Source organism: Littorina saxatilis, linkage group LG5 (assembly GCF_037325665.1).
Source record: "Littorina saxatilis isolate snail1 linkage group LG5, US_GU_Lsax_2.0, whole genome shotgun sequence".
Classification (NCBI taxonomy): Eukaryota; Metazoa; Mollusca; class Gastropoda; order Littorinimorpha; family Littorinidae; genus Littorina; species Littorina saxatilis.
In genome coordinates, this window is record NC_090249.1 from 5,767,224 (window position 1) to 5,774,834 (window position 7,611).

The window sequence follows — 7,611 nt, forward strand, 5'->3', positions numbered from 1 at the left end:
CTCATAATGTCACCGCAGATCTATAGTTGGTTTTGGTTTTGTGTCGCAGCAAAGAAACGAAGCAAATCTCCGGCTTTTATTTCACACTAAAAAACCGTTCATTTAGCGGGTTATTAAAATATATTTCTTTGAGGTTGCAAGGCAATGGCATCGCTGAGATGTACTCCTTCGAACACACGACACAGGTTAGAAATTGACTTCATTTGGGCGCTTTTTACGGCCAAAACAGAGTGAGCTTTTTGACGGGTTTATGGAAAAATCACTTCGGGGGCAGGTCTAAAATCCTGTGTACAGTGCCAAATCATACATCATTCAAAAGAGCAAAGTATGTTCTTTATTCTAACATATGGGCTAGGGTAAGTCATAGATATAAATAGACAGTGTCTGTCTATTATATCTGTAGGCAAGTGTAATCCATTCCTTCGATAGTCTCGTCATCTACACTTGCGTGAACAATGCAATTTTGAGTCTGTTTTGCATAAAAGACCTGCGAGATTTGTAGAAGTCAAAACAACAACTTACAGTCCAGCCTCTCAACTTTCGTTCCATGCAATTTGTTTGTCTGTACGTATAGACTGAGGGGTGCCCCGAAATGATTTGTAATCACAACATTCACAGACTTCAAATACGCCATTGAAAACTCGTCCACGTGCGTTTTAGATATACTTGGGTGACTAAAACTGTCGTACCTACCAAAGGCCGCTTCGCGTAAGAAAATGACTACCAGAGTCGCAAGGCTCGGGATTTTTTTTACAAGAAATTTATATTTCGTTGTTCTAGTCCGAATGAATATGAAGATATGGCGAGTTGAAAACGCCGATTCTTTCGCCAGAAACACGTCTGTTTCCACACCGGAAAGAAGGAATGGACTGAGCTACTAGAAGCACGGCGCCGTGCGTACAATCGATCGAATGATGTTATTCACACAATACCATTTGGCGATCTCTAAAAAATCATTTAAAAACGAACTAGTTGACATGTAATGAAACTATTTACTGAAATCAAGAAGTATCTTAGTTCTAGCCGTGCATATGACACACCCTTTCGCGAAAGCACACTGAACCGTGCGTATACGCATTCGCACCCGCAAACCACCAACCCAGGCGGGTTATCCAGATCCAGATTCAGATCCAGATCCAAGGGAAATAACTCAGTGAGTATAAACATGAGCAAGAACCGCAACCCGAACACACTCGTAACACCTTAAAGTGTAACTAAACAAGCAAAAAGGAAAAACATCGTTCAGCAACCTTTACACTTTGATATGAAGAAGGGCCTCATATACTGTCGAACTGCGAAAAAAAAAATTTTTTCTCTCACTCTGACACTGTTTGACGGACATGTGAAGTGCGCGCCAGGAACGACAATCTTCTTAGTTTACCTGATTAATGCCCTTAATTTTTGGTTCTGGTACTTTCAGTTCCGGCTGTTGTCATCAATCTACCAAAATAAAAGATCAAACGGAGTTTTCGATTTTTATTTCATGGTTCAGAAAAATATTGCTTATTTTCTGAAGTCAACCGTTTTAGCGAATCTTTCTTTGATTCTTAAAAGTCATTTCAGATTTTTGAAAAATAGTTAACGGTTAGTTTGTTATTGTTTGTTTGTTTATTTGTTGCTTAACGTCCAGCCGACTACGCAGAGCCATATCAGGACGATAACGGTTAGTAATTACCAATATATCGTAAACAAACATATCGATAGGTTTTGGTAAGAAGACACAAGTGCGATGAATGTGGTACCAGTATTTTTGTGGTAAGTAAGAATGCATTTCTTTGCTGTAAGCACATTTACAATGCACATTTAATCTGTTTAGCAACATAAACGAAAGCATGGTACAGTGCCGCTTGTTTGTGGTCTATGATCTTTTCGAGGCAGATGCGTAACAATTAGGGTCTCAGTTGGAAAAAGCTGCTCGGAACCAGAGCAGATTTGGCTTGGGTTCTTTGAGTGTGAATGATCGACGAGTGGCTTGACATTTTTAACGAATCATTACTGTAGCCTACTTGAAACCATCATCTGTTTCTGAATTTGTCATCAGTTATGATTGAGCAGTCTCATAGGAATCGTCCATAAAATGTTAAACCGAAAAAGGGCAGACGATTCTGAATCACACAGGCTGCTGTACAAACTCAGATCTAAAACGATATTTTGAACTGCGACGTCTGCGTAAATGCCCTGTAACAAAATACCTTGTCCTGGTCATGTGTATACACATCAGCTTCTATTGGGAAGATCAGTATTTCATATTAATCACAAATACAAGATTAGAAATAGTTCTGAAGATCGCCTTTGATTTCAGTTTCAGCGGCAAACTAGCAGATCTGTCCAAACCGGCATCGTTTCATGGTAACTTGAATAATCCCAAATAGATCTGAGTGGGGGTAAGTTTTATAGTATTTCAATTTTTTACGGCAGTTTTATTTAAAGATAGTGTAGTGGATGTCTCTGGTGAAGACTACAGTTATATGAATTTTTTGTTGTAATATTAAAATGATTGTTCGTTATTTACACAATTGAATAATTTGTATTTATTTGTTTGCAGATGACGGCATACTGAGTGCTCCAAGAACATACGCCTGCTGGCATTTTGTCTTTTCTGAAGACGTCGAGGCAAGCAGAAGTCACGGTCCTGGCCACACACACACAATGACATGAACAAGAAATGATATTTTTTCATGGGCATATCCAGTATCAAACGCAACGATTAGAATTTAGAGAAGGTCATCGGTCACACACACACACACACACACACACACACACACACACTGGGCGGATCCGGAGGGGGGTTCCGGGGTTTCCGGACCACTTAGGAGCCGGTCTTTGTATTCTAAGTCACGATTTTGGAAAGAAGTTGGCTAATTAGTTTGCTCAGATTGCGCCAGATCGATCAATTGTCCTTGTTGTGATTCAAATTTTTCTTCTTAATATATTTACTTTTTGGAAGGGGTATTGGCTGATTGATCCATTTTCCTTCTTTTTATCAACATTTGTCGGACCCCCCCCCCCCCCCCCCCCCCCCCAAGGAGGTTGAACGCTTCGCGTCTTCAACTAAACGCTTCGCGTCGTCAAATTGTCCCTAAAAGAAATTTGGAAACTCCCCCTTAAAAATGATGTGATCCGCCCCTGCACACACACAAACACACACAAATAGAGAAGTAATAAATGGATACAGTTTTTCTTTATTTAAATTACAATCAGATGTGGTCGTAGAACAGGCACTGTAAACAAAACCTAGCATGATATACCACTTGTGTGATGTTTCGGTCAATATCTTTATTTTCATTTCAGAAATACATTGGCGTTTTGAATGTCAAGGGAAGTGATACAAATGCTGCAGCGGGCTATCAAGAACGCGAAGGCAAACAAGGTAAATACCTACTTCTGACATTAGTTTACTTATTAACTCTTTCTATGCTGGCCATTATCTCCCCAGTCTCTCCCCAGAAACTGGCCATTTGCATGGGTTTGCAAAAAAATTCTCAAAAATAAACAAAACAAGATGCAGCCTTCAAACTCATAGGTTTTATTGTGAATATATTGCTAAAACATATGCCAAAGTTTGGTTTCATTGTTGTGAAAAAAAAATAATAATATGATGTCCAGAATTTATGGGTATATTTCACGCAATACGAAAAAGGGGGTATGTATTTTTACTTAGAAGCATTTTTTCTTATGAAGGCTCTGTTTGCAACAAAACTGTTTCTGTTTACTTGTATGAAGATTGTGCTAACACAAAAACGTAACAAATACCAACTGATTTTCCATTTGGTGGTCATGTAAGCATTGTGAACATGTCCGAAAAATCTGATCACACACCATGTGGTCGACATGCAGACCTGAACGGCCAGTGTATGGTGGCAGAGTTGGAAAATAGGAAAAGTCTTGATGCCAATCCTTCATCAAAAACCGAAGAAAATCGTCATTGTAATAAGTTTGCTTTATTCTAAATCAAACGACTAGGATAGATGACAGACACAACGACAAACACATTCAATTCTATGTAAAAAATACACAATGCGCACGTTAACAAGCTGGCCATAACAATGTGCCCATCGTGCATGAAGTGTGGCTTTGGTCGGATCAGTAGCCGTGCTTTGTCTGCGATGCTAAACATGAAATTTTGTTGAAGAGACGATTTAGCAATGTTGTTGTTGCTGCTGCTGCTGTCTGTTCTTGTCACGACATCTCGCCATATAACAGTTTTTTCCCTCCTGATTCTGAGAAGAAGCTGTTTAATTGTGATATCAGGCCTAGGAACCCCTGATTTTCACTTGGAGCATTCTCAAAGAAACTTAGCGTATGTTAAGAAAAATGAGTGTACTCCACACTTTGTCTTTTGTTGTTCGTTGTCGTTGCATGTCTACCGTTCCACAGCCACCTACTATAAGTCATTAAGTGCAAGTGTTAAATGACGTATTTCCACAAAAGACTGCTTGCAGAGAATCATGTGATGCCAATAACAGGTAAGGACATGTGGTAATACATACTACGTTTTGGAACCAGGGAAAATGCAGCACAAATTATTTATCAACCAAATTGATTGACTTGTGCACCATGACAAAAGTTTTCTTTGATCCATGAAAGGTCTTTTGCCAGAAAAATTGCTCAGAACATCAAGTACCCTGCAAGTTGTCACACATTTACATTATTGAAATAAAAAGAAAACACACCAGTAACCAGGTTAGGTACGTTAATATCTATAATCAATATCTCAGCACGTTACTGCCTTCTTCGGGATGGTAAGCTGAACATTATTGAACAAAATAATCGGTTTAGATTGTATACTTTGATTCCTGAACGAAGAAGCAGAGGTACTGCATACAACTAGGACTGTAATATCAGCTTTTGCCTGAAACACACACACATACACTTATAAAATTAATGCAATGTCATTGTATGAAGCCAGAACAATCACTAACTTACATAGTTGGTCACACAATTACCCATCACTGAACAATAAATCGAAGTCGGGTGGATTCAATGACTAAAGCAGTAAAGGCTTTGAAAAAACCCTCATCACAAAACATCCCCCCCCCCCCCCCAAAAAAAAAAAAAAAAAAAGAAAGAAATAAAACAGTTTGTGTATATATAGCGCAGTAAACACCATGCAGGTACAAGCAAAGATTTGACAGTGATTATCCTTGTTTTATATAGCACACATTTTCTAGTTTTAATCTCTCTCTCTCTCTCTCTCTCTCTCTCTCTCTCTCTCTCTCTCTCTCTCTCTCTCTCTCTCTCTCTCTCTCTCTCTCTCTTTCTCTGGAAAGTAATTTATTGACCTGTGGGTTATTTGCGTTTGTATACACATTGGTGATTCGTAAACTATGTTGAAAGAGATTGTCAAACAATATTATATGGGGTGTCTTAAAAAAAATGTATATCAACAAAATCTGTCATTATTATCAGGCACACGGTTTTAACAAAGCTATGTCACGGAATGCAACATAAGTGGCTTAAAAAGTCGTGTTTTTGTGTGTGCAGGATATTCGCTAGGACAGGACCTCAAGCTGAACCAGCACAACAGCGATGCATTCTTCCATGGCTTCCACAAAAGTCTTTCACCTATAGCGGGCATTGCATGCAGATAGTCCAAGGAGGGTTAGGGTTACCCTAACCCTCCTTTTTAAAAATTCTTTAGACCAATTATCCCTCTGTTCCCATGTTAAACATGGAATAATTCTGGACAAATGCGAGGACGTTAGCTTTTTTTTAATTTTATTTTTTTATCATTTTACTTATCATTAAAACTTGTTTAGATTTCGATTCGTAAACCATTTACAGTAATCCTTTGTTTTTTAACTTTGTTCATCTTACCACAGTCACTTCGTTGTTTAGATTTATCATTAAATTTGTTACCATTATGCAGGAAAAATGTAGAATAAAACCAGGAGAGCTTTCGGTAGAAGATATTTCCTGTGTCAAAAGTTAATGCTTATTCTGATTGATGGGTGCTCCAAACTAAGTTATTTTGACTGCCTTATTCGAATTAATTTCCAAGACAGGGCTGAGAAGTGGAGAAGCTTAGGAGAGTATCGTAAAAATTGTCTGGGTGTTTATGCAAAACTTTCGAATATGTCAGATTTTACTTTAGAGATTATAAATACTGTTAACCGACAGAAATGCTATAACTTCTACACCAATTGACTGGATAACTTCATATTCAGCATACTTAAACTTGATTTTATGCATGTGCAGTTCACAAAGTGGCAAATTTGTAGGTTAAATTATCTAACTTTTGCATCATCAATGACACCAACGCTTTCGTGTCTGAGGATTGCCCTGAACCTAGCTGTAACTGCATGCTTTCTTCAGGTCATCGATAGCCTGGGGATTGAAGGGGATGTTTTTACATACTCAGACATTCAAAATAATCAAAAAGGTAAAAGCCTGAAGGGTTTAAATTAGGTAAAAATGGCTACCGCTCAATGTCAAAACTCGTTCTGTTTAGTCGACCCCCGAATTTGAAGAACAAAATTAAAATTGCACAAAAGTCAGACCATTCAATTTACAAAATTGCCACTTACTGGAAAGGCAGAATATAAATTGAAGTTAATGAATACCATATATAAAATAATTGGTTCAACAGATGCAGAAGTAATTTGCATGGTTGTGGGTGTCCTTTTTAGGGGGGTCAACCCTGTAGAAGAGACGATTTTCTTTAATTATCAATCCGTAATATATTGTTTGTTATGCATACAAGATTAACATTGACAAATACTTCAAGACTCCTCATAGATCTTAAGAAATGTTGTGTTTTTTTTTTGTTACTGACTGATTCACTTTCTATTCACTTTACTCTACATAAGTCACGACAAGAAAAGCAAGGGAGGTAATTTCTTCGGAAGAGGTAATTCTCTCCCCTCAGAACGATTGTTGTAGTTTGTTTGATTTTGTTCCCTTCTAATAAGTATTATTTAAAATAGATCTTTACATCTTGATGTGAAAGGCGCAGTACCCCCCTCCCCCCAGGATGTTAAATTCTAGGTTGTGTCCATGTAAAATCCTGATCCTAGTCAAGATCCGAGTTGGTTTTTCATGCAACTGTGCCTCTTTATGCCACTCAATTAGACATACTTTGCAATCCATAATTGCACGAAACTAAGTACAGAAAATACGTTGTTGTCGTGTTTTTAATATTACATAATGAAATAAAAAATGTCACAACTGGTTTCGTGTTGGGCTTTCTCTCTCTGTCTGAATCTCATAATTACTTCCTTCTGAGGCCTGAAATGTGTTGCAGGCATTGTTCAGCTTACATTTATTGTTACAATTTTTGTGGATATGTTATTAAGTGTGTCTGTGTTTCTATCATTCGTTATCAGTGTGGTTAAAAAAAAAGCACACGTCAAAGTAATTTACCCTTCATCATTATCAAAACATGCAGATACAGGTAATAAATATTTGTGATACAGGGTGACCCAAAAAAAAGAGTACCCAAACAAAACGTCATAAATTGAACAAAAATAAAGCAATCTTCATAAAATTTATTTACACACACTTGCACAGAAAATGTTAGCGTTCTAGCTTGTCTTTCAGGAAAGTTATGCTCATTCTACAGAACATGCTCCAAATGGCCTCCGCGCCGATTCAGGCAAACTTGAACTCGCC

At 37.9% G+C, this 7,611-nt stretch overlaps 1 long non-coding RNA gene across 2 annotated transcripts; it reads left to right on the forward strand.

Moving 5' to 3' along the window:
• The first annotated feature begins 1,687 nt into the window (after positions 1 to 1,687).
• Positions 1,688 to 7,170, forward strand: LOC138966155 (uncharacterized). Of its 2 annotated transcripts, XR_011455630.1 has the most exons (5): positions 1,688 to 1,755; positions 2,303 to 2,384; positions 2,546 to 2,613; positions 3,292 to 3,370; positions 5,485 to 7,170. It is a non-coding gene; the product is annotated as an uncharacterized lncRNA (long non-coding RNA). The 2 variants fall into 2 exon arrangements; XR_011455629.1 differs by lacking the exon at positions 1,688 to 1,755 and having other exon boundaries at positions 1,874 to 2,613.
• The last annotated feature ends 441 nt before the right edge of the window (positions 7,171 to 7,611 follow it).